This window comes from Chiloscyllium plagiosum, chromosome 6, assembly GCF_004010195.1.
Source record: "Chiloscyllium plagiosum isolate BGI_BamShark_2017 chromosome 6, ASM401019v2, whole genome shotgun sequence".
Taxonomy (NCBI): Eukaryota; Metazoa; Chordata; class Chondrichthyes; order Orectolobiformes; family Hemiscylliidae; genus Chiloscyllium; species Chiloscyllium plagiosum.
The window spans coordinates 78,659,697-78,682,812 of record NC_057715.1 but is presented as its reverse complement, the minus strand read 5'-3'; positions in this window follow the sequence as shown (position 1 = coordinate 78,682,812).

Genomic DNA, 23,116 nt, shown 5'->3' with positions numbered 1-23,116 from the left:
AATGCTATCCCTTATCAAAAATGCCAGTCCCCCTTCTCTCTTGCCTCCCTTTCTATCCTTCCTGTAGCATTTGTATCCTGGAACATTAAGCTGCCAGTCCTGCCCATCCCTGAGCCATGTTTCCGTAATTGCTATGATATCCCAGTCCCATGTTCCTAACCATGCCCTGAGTTCATCTGCCTTCCCTGTTAGCCCCCTGCATTGAAATAAATGCAGTTTAATTTATTAGTCCTACCTTGTTCCTGCCTGCCCTGACTGTTTGACTCACTTCTGTTCACAGCTGTACCCATCTCAGATCGATCTCTTTCCTCATTATCTCCCTGGGTCCCTACCTTACTAGTTTAAATCCTCCCAAGCAGTTCTAGCAAATTTCCCTGCCAGTATATTAGTCCCCTTCCAATTTAGGTGCAATTCCTCCTTCTTGTACAGGTCACTTCTTCCCCAAAAGAGATTCCAATGATCCAAAAATGTGAATCCTTCTCCCATACACCAGCTCCTCAGCCAAGCATTCAATTGCTCTATCCTCCTATTCCTGCCCTCACTAGCTCATAGCATTGGGAGTAATCCAGATATTACTCTCCTCGAGGACCTCCATTTTAAATTTCTGCCTAACTCTCTGCAATCTCCCTTCCAATGTCGTTGGTTCCAATGTGGACAATGACTTCTTGCTGGCCCCTCTCCCCCGTGAGAACATTCTGCACCCTCTCTGAGACATCCTTGATTCTGGCGCCAGGGAAACAACACACCATTCTGCTTTTTCTCTGCTGGCCACAGAAACGTCTGTCTGTACCTCGGACTACAGAATCCCCTAACACAATTGATCTCTTGGAAGCCGACATACCCCTCGTTGCATTAGAGCCAGACTCAATACCAGAAACTTGGCTGTTCGTGCTACATTCCCCTGAGAATCCATCACCCCCTGCCTTTTCCAAAACAGCATACCTGTTTGAAATGGGTATATCCAGAAAAGACTCCTGCACTAGCTGCCTACCACTCTTACCCTTCCTGGAGTTAACCCATCTATGTGACTGTATCTGAGACTTTCCCCCCTTCCTGTAACTGCCATCCATCACATACTGTTGCTGTTGTAAGTTCCTCATTGCTTCTATATGTCTCTCCAACCGATCCACTCGATCTGATAAGATTCGCATCCAACAGCATTTATGGCAGATATAATCCGCAGTAACCCTTAAACTCTCTTTAAACTCCTAGATCTGACAAGAAGTACGCATCACTGCAAAGGCCATTTTTGCTCCTTCACAATCCACAGACCCAGAAAATAACACCGTCTTATTCCTCTACAGACACTGTCCCAGGTTAAATTAATAGTTATGGCTTATATTTCAAGTTTAATCAAGAGACTTATCTCCAAAAACATATAATCAAGAAAGAATCCACTATACTCACTACTGCAGCCTTTCTCTTGGACAGACTTAAAACAACAATTAACTTATCTGATTCTGTGCTGTGAACTTTGCCCAACAGTTCCTCCAAGATCAGCTGTGAATTTCACTGTTTGTTAATTTTCCCAGATCAACTCCGATGTCCAGCGATACACAAATTCAAACAGCAAAGGCGGTAACTGTGCAGGTTCTTTCTCTCTCTCCTGCAATGTCCTCACCATGTGCTTCCTTTGTCTGCACTTCTCCCTTTTAAACTGCTGTTATTTTGACTTTTTTTTTACAAAGTTCCAAAACAATGCAACAGTATATAAAACAGTAATTGCTGCTCCTGGAATTTGAGGAAATCACCTCCAACACCTAAAATACCTCTAAAAAAGGAGCAGCTCTTCCAGCCAGAAATTTTTGGCATCCTCCATCTTGGATTTCACGTGAATGACCTTAACATTTAAATGCCCAAATACAATTCAAGAGTCATTAAATCCATACATTAATGTTGAAAGAATATAGCTCCCGTTTTCAAATTTTTGAAATCATAGACTCCCTATGGTGCAGATAGAGGCCATCTGGCCCATCAAGTCTGTACCAACCCTCTGAAGAGCATCCCATCCATCCTAACCTATGCCTCTCACCCCACATCTACCATAACTAACCCACCTAGGTGGCACATCCCTGGAAATTACAGACAATTTAGTGTGGCCAAGCCACATAATCTACACATCTTTGAACTTTGGCAGTAAACTGGAGCACCTGGAGGAAACCTAGACAGGCATGGGGAGAACGTGCAAACTTCACATAGACAGTCTCCCAAGGCTGAAATCGAATCTAGGTCCCTGGCACTGTGAGCAGCAATGCTAACCCTAAGCACATTTTGTTTTTTTCATAATGTGACAATTTTCTGTATCATCCATGAGGGGAATAAGTGCCTGAATCGAAAGGCTTATGAGGGAGATAGATTGATCAATTTTTAAATTGCAGGGGAAAACCTGTTGGAAAGATTTAAGGTGCTGAAAGGTGCTCAGCTACTTTCCATCCAAGTGGTAGAGTTGCCAGAATACTGGACATTAAAGCGTATGATATACGGAATATGGTCGCATACCAGAGGAATATTGAGGGAATGGAATCCCTTCCAGATGCAGTGTGTCCCAGAACTTAATGCATCAAGGTGTGTGTGCACAGACCACAGATTTAAACAATGAAACAATATCCACATCACAAACAATATGGTGCTACATAACACATTTTTCATCCAATTATTACAAATACAGTGCTGCTTCTCTAACGATTATTTGGCTAAGAAGATGGCCAGATCTCAAAACAGATTAAGGTGAGTCTCACCTTAATGATGAGATGAGTGGAGATAACACTTTCTCTCCATTAAAGAATGTTGGGAGGTAGTTTTGCAATGACTGGAAACTTGTCATTGTCATTTTTTTCTAGTTCTAACTCCTGCCTGTTTGCTGGGAAACCAGAGATTGATGGAATTTGTTGACAGTAATAGAACATTGGGGATTGTTTCCTGTCTGATTCAGGTTTCTCAAGAACAAGTAAGCTCCTCAACTTTATTTATTCTCATTGATACTAAAAAGAATGAATAAATCAGTTCATTCTTAGTTTTGGGGTATATCTTGTGTTTTACAGTTTTGGAGAATTAAATGATTTTGCACCTAGCGCACTCAAAGTTAGCTTTAAACACTCCCACCTCAGTAATAGCACTGTTGCAAATACTATGCTGTATCCTGTTTCCAAACTTACCAACACCACTTTTTCTTAAAAGCTTCTCACTCTCTGTGTAAAACCTGCTTCTGACTGGCAAAGGATCAAAAGATTTCCCTGTGTCTTCCTTTCCAAAGAGCCAGACAAACTAAAAAAAACTTGACTATTATCTCAAAGAAGGAACATCTAATTAAGGTGTTAACTATCTTTCATCTGTGAAGCCCACTATTTTAAAAAGTGCTTGCAGGAATGCATTTTATTTTTTACAGAATGACAGAAATGTCATGGCACAGAAGGAGACCATTCAGCCCATTGTGTTCTCACTGGTTATCCAATAAGCATTACAGCTTGCTGCTGTCACCCTGCTTTTTTACCTGTACTCTTGCATATTGTTTCTATTGAAACAGTGACCCTTTTGAATGCCTCAGTGACTCTGCCTTCACCATACTTTCAGGCAATGTATTCCATACCTGAGCCACTCATTGTGTAAAAATGTCTTTCTTCACATCACCTTAGTTATTTTTGCAAATCACTTTAAATCTGTGCCCTTTCAATTGTTTTAGAAGCAGGAAGAGTTTCTCATTATCCATCTGTCCAGACCCCCTCATGATTATGAAAATATCTTTCAGTTTCATCATAGCTTCCTTTCTCCAAGAAAATCAGTCCCATAACTAAAGTATCTCATCCCTGGAACCATTCTTGTTAATCTCTTCTGCACTCTCTCCAATGTCGAACTCACATCCTTCTTACAATTTGGCACCCAGTACTGTACAATACTCCAGCTGAGGTCTAACAAGTGTCTTCATAAATTCAGTATCACATCCTGACTGTTGTACTCTGTGCCCCTATTAGTAAAACCCAGTATGGTTTATTAACTGTTATGTTCTCTTTACCTGTTACTTGTAATGATCTGTACACAGATATGCCTAGGTCTGTCTGCTCCTGCAATGTCTTAAGTAATGTATTCCTTATTTTGTATTGTCTATCCATACAGATCTTATCAAGATGCATTACCTCACACTTCTCCATATTAAACAATATTTTCCACCTATCTGTTCACTCCACTAACTTATCTATGCCCTTTAGAGTTCTGCATGACCTCCTGACAGTTTACAATGTTATATTTGTATCATCAATAAACTTTGAAATTATTCCCTGCTCACCATGATTTAAATCATTACTGTATATCACGAAAAGCAAGGATCTGAACATTGACCCCAGGAAACTCTGCTAAAAGTTTTCCTCCACCCAGAAAGGTATATACATTTACTTTCTGATTTCTATTAACCAGCCAATTTTGAACCATGGTACTATTGACCATTTTAGTCCATGACCTATAGCTTTTCTCACTTTTTTCACAATGTATGACATTGTAAGAAATTCCATGTAGACCACATCAACAGCGCAATCCCCATCAATCCTTTCTGTTACCTTAAAAAAGACTCCAGTTAGTCAAACACAATTTCCCCTTTAAAAGTCAATGCTGTCTCTTTCTAAATAACCCAGCATCTTCCATGTGACTCTATCCAAAATAATTGTTTCCAGAAGTTGCCTCACCATTAAATTGACTGGTCCATAACTGCTGGACTTACTTTCACAAACTGTTTTGAACAAGGGTGTGACAGTTACAATTCTCCAATCTTCTGGCACTTCCACGCATCTAGGAAAGATTGAAAGATTGCGCCCAGTGCCCTGGAAATTTTTACTGTTATTTCTTTCAATATCCTTAAATGCATCTCATCTGGTTCCAGGGCACTGTGCTCAATTCCCGCCTTGGGCGACTGTCTGAATGGAGTTTGCACATTCTCTCTGAGCCTGCGTGGGTTTTCTCTGGGTGCTCCAATTTCCTCCCACAATCCAAAGATGTGCAGATCAGGTGAATTGGCCATGCTAAATTGCCCATCGTGTTAGGTGCATTTGTCGGGGTAAATGTAGGGAAATGGGTCTGGGTGGGTTACTCTTCGGAGAGTTAGTGTGGACTGTTAGGCCGAAAGGCTTGTTTCCATACTGTAAGGAATCTAATCTTAACCTCTTGTTCCAGTCTTTCTGACCCACCTCCATTCCCCTCCCTTTGAAGTCAGCCAGCCAACAGTTAATTATTCCTACCCTAAATTGCTCAATGTCCTTTTCTATCATCATCCTAAACCAATGAGCATTATGTCCTAAATGTTCCCTCACTGACACTTGATCCAGTTGGCCCATCTCGTTCCCAAGAACCAAACCCAAATTGCTTATCAGATTGAAGACAAACAGCTGTAGGAAATTCTCCTGAACATGATGGAGGAACGCTTGCCCCGCTTCGTTCTTTACATTACCACTCTCCTAGCCTATGCTCAAGTAGTTAAAGTTCCTTACTATAACTATCTTATTATGTTGATATTTTTCAATAATTTCCCTGCTAATTTGCTCCTCTACATCTTTCTTACTAGTTCCCACCCTTTTTTTGTTTCTTAGCTCCAGACAAATCAATTCTGTCCTTAAGCCCTATGAGTCATCCTCTTTCTCCTGCACTGAAAAGCCCTCCTTAGCCAATACCATCACCTCTTCTCCTTTCCTTTATTTCCTATCTTTTCTGAACACCTTGTACCCAGGAATATTTAACACATAGTCTTGCACTTCATTGAGCCAGGTCTCTTTATTGCTACAACATCATATTTCCATAAAGCTTTCTGCACCTGTAATTCTCCAAACTAAATTATTACACATTATACATTTACATACAGGCACAGTATCCCCGATTTGGACTTTAGTACTTTCTCCCTTATTCGAACTTCATCTGTTGACCTTCTCATTTCTATTCTAGTGAATCTGTAAATCCCAAAAAAATTGCTTACCCTTGTATTCCACACTAATCTTACCTCCTGGTTCCCATACACCTGCCAAGTTACTTTAAAGCTTTTCCAGCAGCAATTCGCAAAATGCCCTGCAAGGAACATACTCCAGCTTTGTTCAGGTGTAATCTGTCCAGCTTGTACGTCTTCTGCAGAGGCAGTGCCAGTGTCCCAGGAATCAAAAACCCTGCTTCCTTCACCATCTTTCCAGCCATGCATTCACCTGCCTTATCTTTCTAATTGTATACTCAGTTCAATGTGGATCTGGGAGTAATCTGAAGATTCCTACATTTGGGGTCATGTTTTCTAACTTTCTACCTGGTTCCCTAAATTCTGCTTGTAGGACTACATTCCCCCTCCCTACCTTAATTATTGGTACCAATGTGGACTACAACCCCTGGCTGTTCACTCTATTGCTGCTCTGCAACATCCTTGACCCTGACTCAAGGGAGGCACCACATTATCACATCTATGGCACAGAAATATTTAGCTGTTCCTCTAGCTTATGAATCCCCTATCATTATCTCTCCTTCTTTCTTCTTCCACTCCTCCTGCACAGCTGAGCCAGTCATGGTGCCACGAACATGGCTCTGACCATGTTGCCTTGAGGAAATCGTACCTTCACCAGCTTCCAAAATGGAAAAACAGGGCACTCCTGCACTACCTGCCTTTTTCTGTTGGATTACCTGGCAGTCACACATTCCCTTTCTGCCTCTCGGCCCTTAAACTGAGGCAGGACCACCTTCTCTGAATGCAGTTACCACCTAGCTATCAAACTCATGGATATGCCACTGTGATTCCAGCTGCTGTTTAAGGACTGTGCCCTGGAGCTTTGACTTCTGTAGCTGGCAGCACTAGCTACACATGTGGTCATCGAGGACCACGGTAGAGTCCACAGATCGAAAGTGAGGACTGCAGATGCTGGGGATCAGAGTCGAGTCTGTGGTGCTGGAAAAGCACTGCAGGTCAGGCAGCATCCGAGGCGCAGGAGAATCGATGTTCCAGGCATAAGCCGTTATGCCCGAAACATCGTTTTTCCTGCTCCTCGGGTGCGGCCTGACCTGCTGTGCCTGTCCAGCACCACACTCTCAACATGGTAGAATCCATGCCTTCCTGATTTTACAGATTTTTCTGTGACTTAATTGTCTGCTGTCAAACTTAGTGCCAGCCAGTTTTGAGCAGCAGAGTGGTGCCTCTTAGAGTCCCAGTTAAGTTTTCAGCATTAAAAGCCATTCTTTATTTGCAACTATGTCTAGATTAGATTCCCTACAGTGTGAAACAGGCCCTTCAGCCCAACCAGTCCACACCGACCTTCCAAAGAGTAACCCACCCAGACCCATTTCCCTCTGACTACGGGTAATTTAGCATGGCCAATTCACCTGACCTGCACATCTTTGGACTGTGGGAGGAAACCTGAGCACCTGGAGGAAACCCACAGAGACACGGGGAGAATGTGCAAACTCCACACAGACAATCGCCCAAGGTTGGAATCGAACCTGAGACCCTAGTGCTGTGAGGTAGCAGTGCTAATCACTGAGCCATCATGCCGCCCATGTCGAAAAGTGTCATATTGGATTTGAAATGTTCACTTCTTGTCTCTCTCTCTCTACAAATGCTGCCAGACCACATGAATTTGTCAAGCATTTTCTGTTTTTTTGTCCTCTTTGTAGCCAATCGGTTAAATTAAATTCATGTAACTTGCATCAAAAACATGCCTCAGTCAAAATATTAGAAAGCAGAATAATGTCCAATTTCACCATTGGACCAAAAATAAAATTTAGGGTTGGGTTACCTTCAGATTCTCTAATCTCTTGTTTTAACTCATTGAGATAGCAGCAGCAGCAGAACCTCCAGAGAAATGGCATAAATAGCTGGTTTCAGCCCCTTACATAATTCCTCTTGGGATTTTGCCAATCCCTTGCTGGAGAGCATTTGTGGAAATTTCAGGTAAAAAGAAACTCTAACGGGACTTTTAAAAAGCAAATTAATACCTGTTTATTGAATTGCTGGCTCCATCTGTGTTGCTCTCTGTTAAATTCCATTTACATTTTCTAATCCTTGTTACTTTTGCTTTGATCCGGAGGAAAAATACTGTTGCACAGCAACATGAAGAGTGTTAACAAGAGTTTATAATATTATCACAGGACTCAGAGATAGACCATTGAAATGGATGATGAACTCTTTAAAGTTTTCACAGCTACTGGCATTAGATCCCCTTGAGATCACATCGACCACTGAAGGATAAACTGTCTCAGAAATAATTGCAGAAAAGCATAGGCCGCACCTGGGGCCATACAGGAGGTGATTATTGAGATGTGCTATCTCGTAGCATCCCAGCTGCAGGAACAGTTTGTCATAAACATAGCTCTAGCTGTGACTCCTAAAATACTGCAAAACCGAAACATAATTCTTCTATATTTTAACGAACAACCAGGGTGATATGGGAGTGAATCCATTGATCGATACATTAAAAATGTCACCAATGTCATGATCCCACTTTTTTGAGGAGACAGTGCTGTACAGGGAATATTATTGGGCTAGAAATTCAGAATCCAAGGACACCCAAGTAAAAGCAAAATGTTGCAGTTGTTGGAAATCTGAAACAAACAGAAAAAACTGGAGAAACTCAGCAGGTCTGGCAGTATCTGTAGAGAGAGAACATTTCGAGTCCAGTATTACACTTCTTCCATAGAGTGGACTTTTCAGAAGAAGGGCCATATCAGACTTGAAACTTTAATTCTGTTTCTCTCTCCACAGATACTGCTAGATCTGCTGAGTTTATCGCACATTTTCTATGTTTGCTAATGTTTTGGGGACATGGGTTCAAATCTCATAGTAGCAAATGGTAAAAATTAATCCAATAAAATCTGGTGTAAATGGTTATCTTAACCACTGTCAATTGTTGCAAAAGAAAATCTGGTTTATTAATGGCTTTACCGAAAGAAGGTGAAAGTGAGGACTGAAAATGTTGGCGAGCAGAGATAAGATTAGAGTGGTGCTGGAAAAGCACAGCAGGTCAGGCAGCATCCGAGGAGCAGGAAAATCGACATTTCGGGCAAAAGCCCTTCAACAGGAATCTCTCTGCTTGTCTGGATGGGTGTCAGTCCAACAACATTCAAGAAGTTCTACACCATCCAGGTCAAAGTTGTCTGCTTGACTGGCACCACATCCACATTCTTCCATATTCACTCTCTCCACCACTGACATACACAGCTGTATCTACAAGAAGATGTGCAGTAACTCATCCTGATTCCTTCCACTTTTCAAGCCCATGACCTCTGAAGGACAAGGGCAGCAGTTACATGGGAACACCATCATCTGCAAGTTCCCCTCCCAGCTACTCACCATAAGGAATTGGAAGTGTATCACCGATCTGTCAAAATCTGGGAAATGCCTTCCTAACAGGGTTGTGATGTACCCACTCCTGAGAACAGCAGAAGTTCAATAAGGCAACTCACCAGCAGCTGCTCTAAAATAGTTAAGCTTGGGCAATAAATACTAGCCCAGCCAGTGACAATCGCATTCCATGAACAAATAAAAAATAAATTCAAGATCCTGGCTCATTATCACTTTAAATGGATCCTGCTGCACACAAGCTTACCTCCAATTGCCTGTTTGATGTCCCGTGTCAAGTAATAGATAGAGAGTAATTATTTGCATTGTTTAAGGTGTCTGAGCTCAGAGCTATTGTCAGAAAAATTAGAGACAGATTTTTCAGGAGTGGCCTTAGGAAACACTTCTACGCAAAGATTGGGTGAAGTTTGGAAGCTCTTTCTCGATGGCAAATTCCAATTTTAAATCTAGGTTTTGTAGATTTTTATGAAACAGCCACGTTCAGGGGCACTGATCAAAGGTGGACTCATGGAGTTAAGACACAGGTAACATTTGGTCCAGTCTTTTTTCTGTATTTCCACATATTTGGCTTCTTCTAGAAATGTCCCACTTCAGGTATCAACTCCACATCCACACTGAGAGTAAGTTAAACCAATTCATCTACAATTACTGATTCTAGTTTCTCAGAGTCCTATCCTGAACTTCAAACCTAACATCATGCTCACCATTAAAACACCGTGCTTCACATTGCCTGATCGTGTTTTATCACCGTACCCCTAGCTATTCATTCATTATCTCATGATTCAATTTCTTACATACCCTCTTCATCAACTTTCTTAGATCGGTACTATATCAACTCAAAGTTATCAATATCTCTAATTTTTCACATGAGCAGACCCTCTTTGACAATCTCCATTAATTTCTATCCACAGTGTATCAACTTTATAATCTTCATCTTCAGAAATCACAGGGAATGCACCAGCCTCCATATACCCTCCCCATCCTCATTCAGCCCCTCTCCACATTTGGGAGAGTCTGTAGCTCATGCATTTAATATTTCAGCCATTTCAGAGCTCAGCAAACTGGATTGGAGGCAAGTCATCCTTAATTCTGAGGGACTATTAAAGATTATGTCATGCAATAATACTCCATTAAAACCTTCTCAGATCCAGGAGACTGCTATGAACAATGTTGAAATATTGTCAGCTTACATTTTCATTGTAATCTACCTCGTATTTAAATACAATCTGAACTGAGTTCTACTCATATTCGTTTCTGATATGGATCTTTACTTTTGTACAGGATAAAGCCAATGCCTATTACCTGACTAAAGTACCAAGTATTACATACTACCTGAACTACAGGTTAATGTTTTAGTTTTCAAAATAAAGGATAAAGTTGCTATAGTTAGTGGTAATAAGAAACCACATTGAACACTAGATTGCTTCAATGTATCATTCCTTCATCAGTCATTAATCTCCTCCTTGTTCAAATATTCCTTAATGCATTCATTGTAAGAATTTCTTATTAATAGGAAATGTTTGTGATATGCAGTTTCATCTAATTTTCAATTTGTCATACTCCCTTCCATTATTTTAGTTAGTTATTACAGGAAGCCTTCCGGTTTAGTTAATGGTGCTTGAGAAAACAGGAGACCTACCTTTTAGCCAATTTGTCCTAGTTCCGAAATGTCATTCTTTGTCTATAAATACAATGATTTATTGTACCTTCATGCTGTGTCAATATAAGTGATACTGATCGTTTTCATTCAATCATTGATTTGATCCACGTTCATAAGTGTAATTCTTCCTCTCCAAGGAAGAATTATATTACCTCGAGAAAGTTTAAATGTCAGCCACTATTATTAAATATCAGGATGATTACAAAACTATTCAATGTCAAATCAAAATTAGACTTCCATTTATATATAACCAATATGATGTCTCTTACAAAAATCTCAAAGTGCGTTATTGGAAACATAGAAAGAGGAACAGGCCTGCCATTCTAGATCATGGCTAAACATCTCCTCAGTAACCTTTTCCATATTATCTCTATATTATTTGTCTCTGGAAATCTACTAATTTCTGTTTTGAGCCTGCTCAATGACTGAGCTTCCACAGGCCTCTGGGCAGACTTCTGAAGATCCTCTGACCTCTGAGTGAAGAAATTTCTTCTCATCTCAGTCTTAACTGGTTTGCCCTTTGATCCGACATTATGTTCTATTTAGATACACAATCAAGGGGAAATATTCCATTTACATTCACCATGTCAAGCCCTATAAGAATCTTGTAGCTGTCAATGAGCACACCTCTCATTCATTGCATATATAGAGAATACAACCCCAATTTCTTCAATCACTCCTCCTTAAATAATGCCACTATCCCTGGAATTAATCTGGTGAAATTCAGTTGTGCCCCTTGTCAAGTATATTCTTCCTTAGAAGGAGAACAAAACTGTATACAATGCTCCAAGTGAAATCTCACCAAGGTTTTAAACAACTGCAACATCTCCATGCTAGTTTTCAATGATTCAGGAATAATGGCACCCAAATTCAGTTAGACATCTGTATTTCTCAATCTCTCACTCTTTGAGAAAAATTATATCTTTCTGTTTCATTCTACCAAAGAGAATAATTTCACACTTGTTTACTGTATATTCCTTCTACCATGGTCCAGCTCATTCACTCAACCTATCCAAATCCTCTTGGAGCCTCTTTCCATCCTCCTCATAACTTATGTTCCCACCTGACTCAATGTCATCAGCAAGTTCACATCCAAATCATTTGTATGGGTGACGTGGTGGCTCGCAGCACCAGGGACACAGGTTGGACTCCAGTCTTGGGTGACTTTCTGTGTGGAGCTTGTATGTTTCCCTGTGTCTGCATGAGCTTCCGTTGGGTGCTCCGGTTTCCTCCCACAGTCACAAGATGTGCAGGTTAAGTGGATTGGCCATGCTAAATTATCTCATGGTATCTAGGGATGTTCAGGCTAGGGTTGGGGTTTAGGTCTAGGTGGGATGCTGTGTGGAGGGTCAGTGCAAACTTAATAGGCTGAATGGTCTCTATCTGTAATATAGGAATTCTGCATAGATTGTGAACAATTGTGCACCTAGCACTGACCCTTGTGGTGCCCTACTATTAACAGTGATCCATATCTTTACTATTGTCTACTTTCTGTCTATTAATCAATCCTCAGTTCATGGTAGGATATTCAGCTAAATCTATAACTTTATTTACTAATCACTTGTGTAGGACTTCATTAAAAACCTTCTGAAAACCGAAATGTTATCCACAATTCTCCTTTGTCTATACCAGAAGTAACTTCCTAAAAAGACTCCAACATGTTTGTCAAACATGATTTTCCTTTCACAATTCCACAATGATTCTGTCCAATGTTTGCCATTCTTTTGTAAATGTTATCATATCTTTTGTGTTAGAGTCTGTCATTTTCCAATGTAATATGACTTTGAAGTTCAGTCCGTTATGTCACATAGACAACATGTCAATCATTTTGTTCACCTGAAGTTCTCACAGGCAATATTATAAAAATAATTGATTATTCTAAGTCAGGAAGAGTTATTGACAAAGACAGCAGCAATTGTTCTATTCTCTTGGAAGGTTCCTACGCAATCTTTTAAAATCCACTTGAATAATCATAAGAGTCAGGTGCTGTCTCTGTCTACAACTTCAGAAGGATGATGGAAAAGAAATTCTTCTGGTCCCAGTTATGAAACAGGTCACCCTTAACAGGTTCAATATGCTACTTTTAACAGAGCAACTTCAGTTCACAATGCTATGTAACGTTACATCAGTGTAATTGCTGCAGCCAATGTTAGTGGGCAAATGTAAGGAAGCAATTGAGGTGCACCAATAACTATATTCTACAGGCAATCAACTAACAGGAAACTGAGGAACAAATTTGCAGGGAGGAGTAAAGTATATGGAATTATAGTGGGGATTTAATATTCTAATGAGGAAGATGGAAGGATTTCTTGGGGAGAACCAGGTGGGTCAAGGTGATCAAGTGTGAGTAGGAGACTATTTAGTGAACAGTGATGGCAGTGCCATAGGTTTAGGTTAGTCATAACAAAAAAAAAACAATTGAAAGTAAAAATATTTAATTGAAAGAAGACCAAATTCAGTACAGTGTGAATGACTCTGACCCAAATAAGCTGTAATCAAATACTGCAGGCACAACTATGAAGATAATTTTAAAGAGCACAGTTGAAGTGCATTCCCAGACCGGGAAAGAGATAGTACCTTAAAAAGCCTGACCATGAAAGGTTGTAATCTCCTGATGCCACATGCTAGTGAGTATAAGAGTAGAGTGTCGATCATATGTATGCATGGCTGAAGAGTTGGAACAGGAATAGGGGCTTTCATCTTCCAGATCACTGGGTTCGTTTCTGGGTAAGGTGTAGGCTCTACAAGTCTGACGGTTTGCATCTGAATCACGACAGGTCGTTGTAGGGGGGAGGGAGATTGCCAGTACTGCTGGTGGAGTGGGAGGTGAATGTTAACCTAATTTGGCAGGGTAATGGGATGCAGAGTAGAGGTACAATAGTCAGTAATGCACAGGTAAATGTAGAAGAAAAGCCAAGTCAATATGGTAAGTAGGTTGCATGTAGTTAAGATATAAAGGAGCTTGGCAAGGTTGGATAGCGTTTGTTTTAATATAAGGAATCTCGTGAGTAAAGCAGATGAGTTGAAGCTGTAAGTTAATACATAGGGATATGATATCATTGCTATTGCAGTGACAAGGTTGAGAGAAAAAGAGGACTGGTAACTCAATATTCCAAGGTGTAGAACCTTCAGACGAGACTGCAAGGTGGTGTAATGTTGATCAGGGAGTCAATTACTGCAGTAAAAAGGGATGATATCTTCGAAGGCCCCTGAAGTTAGGCCATGTACCCCCAAACAGTCAGGGAATGATAAAAGAGCAGATACATAGGCAAATTTCAAAGAAATGTAAAAATAATTTGGTAATAATAGTTGGGGATTTCAACTTGCCTCATATTAACTGGGATAGTCAAAGTGTGAATGAATTAAAAGGGGTGGAATTCTGGACTTCATTTTAGGGGCAAAAGTCTCTGTGGGAGACCATTTAATTGATAGTGACCATAACGTAGCAAAATTTAAGTAGTCTTGGTAAAGGACAAGGATGGACTGGAAATAAAGGCTTTGAATTGGGCGAAGGTATGTTTTTATTGGATAAGGCAGGACCTGCTCAGTGTGGATTGGGAGCAGCTACTTACTATACATAAGAACAGTGGAAGTCTGTCAAAAAGGTTATAGGGTAAGTGCAGGATCAACATATTGCTGTACTGGTGAAGAGTAGGACAAAACGTTCCACAGAATCCTGAATATCAAGTTAAGCAGAGGATTATATTAGAGAAAAAATGAAATCTTACTGTAGATACTGAGGGCTCAGAAATCCCAGAGGTGTATAAATAGTGCTGGGGGTTACTTAATAAAGAAGTCAGGCAACCAAGGGGGAGCATGAGAAAACACTGGCAGGTAAAACAAGGAAAACCCAAAGGTATTTTAGAAGTATATTAGCAGGAGAATAACCAGAGAAAGAGTGGGGTTGATTTAAGGACCAAAGTTGGAATGTGTGTGTGAAACTGGAAAGCATAGCTGAGGTTTAAAATGGGCACTTTAAATCTCCTTTCACCATGGAGTAGAACAGTGGTGGTTGTTGGTATGGATATTAAGGAAGAGAAGTGTGATACACTGGATTAATTTACAATTGAGATCGAGTTGTTTTTACAGAGTTACAATTGGCCAAGTCCTCAGACTCAGATGAATAAATTATCAGTCTAATATGGGAGACAAAGGAGGAAATTGCAGGGACCCTGACATCAATTTTCTAATCCTCTCTGGGCGCAGGAGAGGTACCAGAGGACTGGAGGGCAGCTAATGTGATACCATTGTTTAGAAAGGATGGTAGGGGTAATCACCACCAGTAAACCTAACAACAGTAGTAGAGAAATTATTGGGATAAAACGTTCTGAGGGGCAGAATTAATCTCTGCATGGTGAGGCAAAGGATTAATCAAGGATAGTCAATATGTCTGTGCCAGGGGCAGATCATGTCTGACAGATTTGATTGTGCTTTTTAAGAAGGTGACTAGATGTGTAGATGGGGGTAGTGCAATGGACGTAGTGTACAAGCAAGGTTTTTGAGAAGATCTCGCATGGAGAACTGGTAAAAACATCAGACCTCATGGGTTGAGGGCAATTTGGCCAATTTGGATCCAAAATTAGTGGCAAGAAGCAAAGGGTGATGGCCACAGGGTGTTTTTGTGACTGGAAGCCGGTGCCCAGGGCAAACTACAGGTTCTGTGCTAGATCCCTTGCTGTTTGTTGTGCAAATTAATGGTCGAGACATGAATGTTGCAGTTTTGATCAGTAAGTGTGCCAATGGCACAAAAATTGGTATTGTGATAAAGAATGAGGAAGAAAACCTTCAATTATTGGGCTAGTCAGATGGACAGAACAATGGCAAATAGAACTTAGTCCAAAAATGTGAGGTGATCTATTTTGGGAGAACTAACAAGAGAGGGGAGTTTAGGGTGTAGGTTTGCTCGCTGAGCTGTAGGTTTGATATCCAGACATTTCATTACCTGGCTAGGTAACATCATCAGTGGCGACCTCCAAGTGAAGTGAAGCTGTTGTCTCCTGCTTTCTATTTATATCTTTCTCCTGGATGGGGTTCCTGGGGGTTTGTGGTGATGTCATTTCCTGTTCGTTTTCTGAGGGGTTGATAGATAGCATCTAGATCTATGGTGTTTATGGTGTTGTGGTTGGAGTGCCAGGCCTCTAGGAATTCTCTGGCATGTCTTTGCTTAGCCTGCCCCAGGGTAGATGTGTTGTCCCAGTCGAAATGGTGTTTTTTTTTCATCTGTGTATAGGGCTACGAGGGAGAGAGGGTCGCATCTTTTTGTGGCTAGCTGCTGTTCGTGTATCCTGATGGCTAACTTTCTTCCTGTTTGTCCTACGTAGTGTTTGTGGCAGTCCTTGCATGAAATTTTGTAGATGACGTTGGTTTTATCCATGGGTTGTACTGGGTCTTTTAAGTTTGTTAGTTTTTGTTTGAGAGTGCTGGTGGGTTTGTGTGCTACTAGGATTCCGAGGGGTCTTAGTAGTCTGGCTGTCATTTCTGAAACTTCTTTGATATATGGTAAGGTGGTTAGGGTTTCTGGCTGTGTTTTGTCTGCTTGTCGTGGCTTGTTCTTGAGGAGTCTGTGCACTGTATTTTTTGAGTATCCGTTCTTCTTGAATACGTTGTATAGGTGATTCTCCTCTGTTTTCCGAAGTTCGTCTGTGCTGCAGTGTATGGTAGCTCATTGGAATAGTGTTCTGATACAGCTTCGTTTGTGTGTGTTGGGATGGTTGCTGGTGTAGTTAAGTATTTGGCCTGTGTTTGTCAGTTTTCTGTAAACGCAGGTTTGTAGTTCTCCATTGTCCTTTCTTTTGACTGTGACGTCCAGGATTGCGAGTTTGTTGTCGGTTTCTTCCTCCTTGGTGAACCTTATGCCTGTGAGGGTGTTGTTGATGATGTTAAATGTCTCTTCTATCTTGATTCGTTTTGTGATGACAAAGGTGTCTCTAGGAGTACACGATGAATTTGTGCAGTAATTCCGACAACATTAGGAAGAACAGAGGACCAGAGGGCCTTGGTGTGCAAGTTCATTGTTCCTTGAGAGAGCAAGGCAGGAATACATGGCAGTTAAGAAGGCATATTGGATATTAATTATTATGCCTTTATTAATCAGGATATTGAGTACAAGAGCAAGGAGGTTATGATAGAGTTGTGTTAGGTCACAGCTGGAGTACTATGTGCAGTTGTGGTCACCATACTACAGGAAGGATGTAATTGCCCCAGAGAGTGTGCAGAAGTAATTCATCAGGATGTTGTTTGGTCTGGAGTGATTCAGCTATGGAAAAAGTCTAGATCAGCTTGTGTTGTTTTACTTCGAACAGAGAAAGTAGAGGAGGAAACCTGATCAAGGTTTACAAAATTTATGAGGGATGGAGATGGGAAGAAACCTTTCCCCTTAGTCAAGGGATGAAAAATCAGAAGCACAGTTTAAAGATAAAGGGCAAGAGGTTTAGTGTGATGTAGGACTTTTTTTTTCTATCCAGTGAGTAGCATGTATCTGGACCTCACTGCATGAAAGTGTGGTAGCTATAGGAACCATCACAGCATTTCAGGAGAGTAGAAAATCACTTGAAGTTTCATAGAATACAAGGCTAGGTGCTGGAAAATGGGATTAGATTAGCTAGATACTTGATTATGGACATGGACATCCTGAGCCAAAGGACTCCTTTCCATATTATAAAACTCTGTGTCTTGATGACACCCAGGTCCTATCGGTGTTAGCAGGGTAGTGAAGACTCAGCAACTGTCAAGGTTCGAATACCAGCATTCAGTTTGTAATGTGGGTGTGAATAATAGTCCTTGTGTATTCCCTTTGTGTTCCCTTAATCTGGCTGTCAATAAAAATGAGTCTTTGTGAATACTTACCTGTATGTTCCCTCACTGACTGGGAATTGGGGAGAAAAGTATCTCGAGAAGGGATGTAGATAAGGGAATCTGTGTGGCCTGTTGGCTAAATAATGAGTAGGCTCTGAGACAGGGCTTGTATACGTATGAGAATGTCAACCGTGTGGCTTTGCGGCAGTTGTTTCATTGCACTGTCAGTGAGGGGCAACACTAGGTTGCAAGCACTTATCTAGGTGCATGGCAACCTCTCAAAGCTGCTGCAGGTACAAGGGATTCTGGTCTTTTGGAGGATATCCACCAAGTGGTATGTTCATCTGGCAACAGTACATGGTAAATTAGATGTGAGGAATGCCTTTGGCAAGGTCAATCTTCATTCTCATGAAGGGTATTAGTAAAGCAGGCCAAGATATTTCTCAGTGTGGTGCTATGTATTTAAATTGCATAATTTTGCAAAAGTGATGTTACCAAATGAACCAGTTAGTGACTGAAATGAGACAATGTTTCTGTACTCTGAAGCATCCCTATGAATTTGCCCTATGTCGCTGGAAGGAGGTGGAGCTGAGCTGATTATCTCTTGTTCCATTAAATTAAGAAGTGTGGTGGCTGGCGTTATTCATACAGGGACATGTTGCAAGCCTGCTTCAGACTGCAGCCCCTCCATTTCTGGCAGAGGTGAGGCAATTAAAGGAGATCGCAGAGGAGCTAGGTAATTGGTGGAAGATGAGATCCTGATGAGATGTTTCAGAACTTTCACCCACCTCGCTAGCCTCCATAGGCCCTGTTTGGTCTTGAGGTGGGTTAAGTGGGGCTGGTTGCTGAAAGGCAGCAGTTGTCCATTCCAACAGCCGCTGTGCCATTGGTGTGAATTGTCTATTGAAGGACTGCAGGTCCTCAAGTTCACTGTGGATGTTGGCACTCATATTCTGAGCAAACTGATCAGGTGCCTTATACCATTTGCAGGGAGTAAAATTGTTGTTGCATCCACTCTGACTGATGCTCCTTATGTCTCTCCATGAGATTGGCTATGCTGGAGCTTATGTAGTCAAGCCCCCAAGACAAGGTAGAGCTCATCACTGCCACACTCTCCTCCCATTGTAATGCATTTGAGAACTGCCCCAAGGAATTCCACCAGGTGCCCAACATCTGCTGTTGACGCTCTAAATATTGTTTTCTGAAAGCTAACTCATGAGATTTTTTTTTGTTGAGATTAGATTAGATTACTTACAGTGTAGAAACAGGCCCTTCGGCCCAACAAGTCCACACCAACCCTCCAAAGAGCAACCCACCCAGACCCATTCCTCTCCATTTACACCTTCACCTAACACTACGGGTAATTTAGCATGGCCAATTCACCTAACCTGCACATTTTTGGACTGTGGGAGGAAACCAGAGCACCCGGAGGAAACCCATCCAGACACGGGGAGAATGTGCAAACTCCACACAGACAGTTGCCTGAGGTGGGAATTGAATCCGGGTCTCTGGCGCTGTGAGGCAGCAGTGCTAACCACTGTGCCAACGTGCTGCCCATAAATAGATGGATAGAGTGCTGTTTGTATGATTAGATTCCCTGCAGTGTGAAAATGTGATATCCTTGTCCATTAGTGTGACTTTCTTCTTCCTCTGAGGTGCACTGCAGACACAGTATGTAGTCCAACTCAGACCTTTCCTCCTGTACTCTGGTGTGGTGCCCTTTACGCCATACTACTGACTCTTCATGTGCCCTACATCCCTCTGAAGTGCTAGTATCTCAGTTTATGGAGAACGGGCTAGTCAGATATGATACTGCTCAGATATCTCTTCCTTGTCCTGATGCCCAAGGGATGAGGTGGCTCGTGAAGGTGGTGGTGAGTGAGCTGTACTGGGGCCTGTGTTAGGTGCAAAAATAAGTAAGGAGGTGTAGTCCTCTACATAAATACAGAAATTGCTGGTGAAACTCAGTCAATCTGGTAGTGTCTGTGGGAAAAAAAAGAGTTAATGTTTTGAATCCAATACTATTCTTTAGATCCAAAGGAAACTGGAAAAGTGGTCACTTTTATGCCATTGAAAAGAGTGGGGAGGAATAAGTAGAATGGATAGTAAAGATGGACAGAGCAAAAGGAAAAAGGATGCTAATAGTGGTAGAGGAGTGATATAGGAGAAAGGTAAGCGTTGAAGGTTGGTGTTAATACCAAAAATTAGGTTGGCTGTTTTGAGAGCAAACCTATGCAAACAAGACATGGAGGGTTACGAGAGGGTGGCGGGGTAGTCAAAATGGAGGACAGAGTTCCACCATCTGTCTTTGATTGTGGCAAAGGTTTTAATTTGCTTATTTTAAACAGGTTGACTCATCCATTACATTTGCAAATGTTTCTTATTTCACTAATACAGTAATAATTTTGCTCTGTTTCATACAGAGCTTTTGAGCAGAGTTATTTTTCAATGCATTCCTTTTTGAGATGGTGTATCATCAGATTCATCTATTCAGACATGACTTGTTAAAAATCCTTATTGGCAAGGTTTTAATGGGATTTAAATTCCAGTTTGCAGCTTGAAAACTACAATTGTGTTCAGTTAAAGGAGGTAATCTCCACATTTTGGAGGTTAAGATTTAGATATTCATAGTTATGAATACATAATACAAATAGATGGTGCCTCTTTTCACATGATTCTTTTCACATTTAATGGAAGATTGTGTGATTACACTTCGGAAGCTGAACCCAGCTCTCTATTGAGACTCCCTTTCCATGCAGAATTTCAAAATTAAACTGCAATACTAATAAAACTGATCTTGCTTGCTGGATTTTTTTTGTTCTTCTTCCAACCACCAGTCGATTTATGGAGTTTAACCACAGTGAAATGTGGCCCTTTTACATATGGATGAAATATTTTGGTGCCCTCATGAACACAATGAACTCTTTTTTGCACAAATGAATACATGACTTCAACAGCCAACAAGCTCTTACTTGCATAATGATTTTTTCCTCATCAGTGTTTTACCACAAAACAGCTATTAAAGAAGTGCTGCTGATTTACTTAATTCATTAAATAATTAGCAACTTGGCACATGAAAGAGCACTTGGAGTTTTTTGTTAGAGTTAAATTACTGTCAGTGATTAGAAATTGCTTGCTCTATTTGGTGTCTTGGCTGTGCTATTTTTCTCAACTGAAAGTTTTATAGAAAACATATTTAACTGCATGCTCAAGGGTTTCTCATGGTCAGTCTACCCCTTTGTGACAATAATGATCGTTGACATTTCTGCTGATGCTAGAATGGGAATAAAAGATCTTTATTAATAACCTAGTGTGTACAATAAAAAGTGTAATTTTCTAAAGAATAAGAGTTTGATATTCTGCCTGGTGGATAGATTTCCTTACATCCTTTATCAACTCACAATTATAATGTTCTGAATTTAAGACTGAAAAGAGAACATGACAGATAGAAAGCAAAAAGAAGTTTTAAGCATGTGAAATTTTAAGGAAAGCATGAAAATGAAAAGAAAAATGAAAATAGTTTACAAACATAATAGACAAGAGATTGGTAACTGTACAATGTACATGAATTTCAAAAAGGCATTTGACCCTATCCCGCATAGCAGACTGATTCATAAAATGCCTCTGAATGCGATAGATATCAAAGTATTAGGCTGATTGATGGGGGTTAACTGAAGAATATATAATAAAAAGAGATGATGCATGAGTCATCAGTTGCCAGTGGTGTCCTACCAGAATTGGTATGAGGCACAATTGTTGATATTTTAATCAATGAATTCGAGGCTGGAATAATTTTCAAAACGTTTGAGCTTGCAGGTAATGTCAAATCAACCAACAAGTGATCTATAAAAATATATGAATTAGGAGCAGGAGTCAGCCACTGTTCACTTGAGCCTATTCCACCATTCAATATGATCATGGCTGATATGACTATGGCCTTAAGTACACTGTCCCACTTACCCCATAACCTTTAACTCCCTTGTATGTCACATGCTGAGAGGATCTGTCAGTACCCAAATGGGGCCTCAGTGGGTAGGTGACTGCTGAGCAAATGCTACATGATAACATTGTTGATGACATCTTCCATCACTTTACTGATGATCAAGAGTAGAATGACAGGATTGCACTTGATCAGTTTGGACCTGTCCTGGTTTCTGAGGACAGGACAACTCAAGTAATTTTCCACATTGTCAGTTAGATGCCAGTGTTGTAACTGTACTGGAACAGCTTGACTAGGGGAGGGGCAAGATCTGGAGCAATAGTACTGAAGACCAGTTTTCACGAGATGCTGTGGAAAGATTAGACTAGGATGGAATCAGATATTACGAGGGGGCATAGCTTTAAATTAAGGGTTGGTAGGTATAGGACAGATGTTAGGGGTAGATTCTTTACTCAGCGATTCGTGAGTTCATCGAATGCCCTGCCAGTAGCAGTGGTGGACTCTCCCTCTTTATGGGCATTTAAACGGGCATTGGATAGGCATATGGAGGATAGTGGGCTAGTGTAGGTTAGGTGGGCTTGGATCGGCGCAACATCGAGGGCCAAAGGGCCTGTACTGCGCTGTATTTTTTTATGTTTCTATGTTTCTAGGTTAGATTTCCTACAGTGTGGGAACAAGTCCTTTGGTCCAACCAGTCCAAACCGACCCTCCGAAGAGTATCCACCCAGACCCATTTCCCTCTGACTAATACACCTAACACTATGCACAATTTAGCACGGCCAATTCACCTGACCCACACATCTTTGGACTGTGGGAGGAAAGTGGAGCACTGGAGGGAACCCATGCAGAAACAGGGGGTATGTGCAAACTCCTCACAGACAGTCGCCCAAAGCTGGAATCGAGCATGGGTCCCTGGCGCTGTGAGACAGCAGTGCCAACTACTGAGCTACCATGTCTATTGAACCCATGTCCAAAGAACATTTATCTGGACCACTCGGCCCAATGACATTATCACCATGCCACTGCTTCCCCCATTATATAGTTATTTGAAGTGACAGAGCTAGAAAAAGATGTAAGATTTTGATTGTTGTGTCAACAAATAAGTTTGATGTTTGTAGGTAATAATAACGGTTATGAATTTATAATGTGGGGGGGAAATAGGAAATTTATAAATTAAGTTAGGTATTGTTACATCTTATGGTTAAATGACATCTGCAATAGTCATCACTCCAGCGCAACACTCCAGGCCCACACACTTCAGTTGTCTCTTAATAGAGTCAGTGATTAAATAAACCACACAGTAACCAAAACAGAGACCATTACAACCGAGGAAAGGAATAAATGTAGCGCTGCTGGCTTTGCCCATGTCATTGGAATAAATAAATAAAAAAGATGATAAATCTAAACATGCCAATAACCA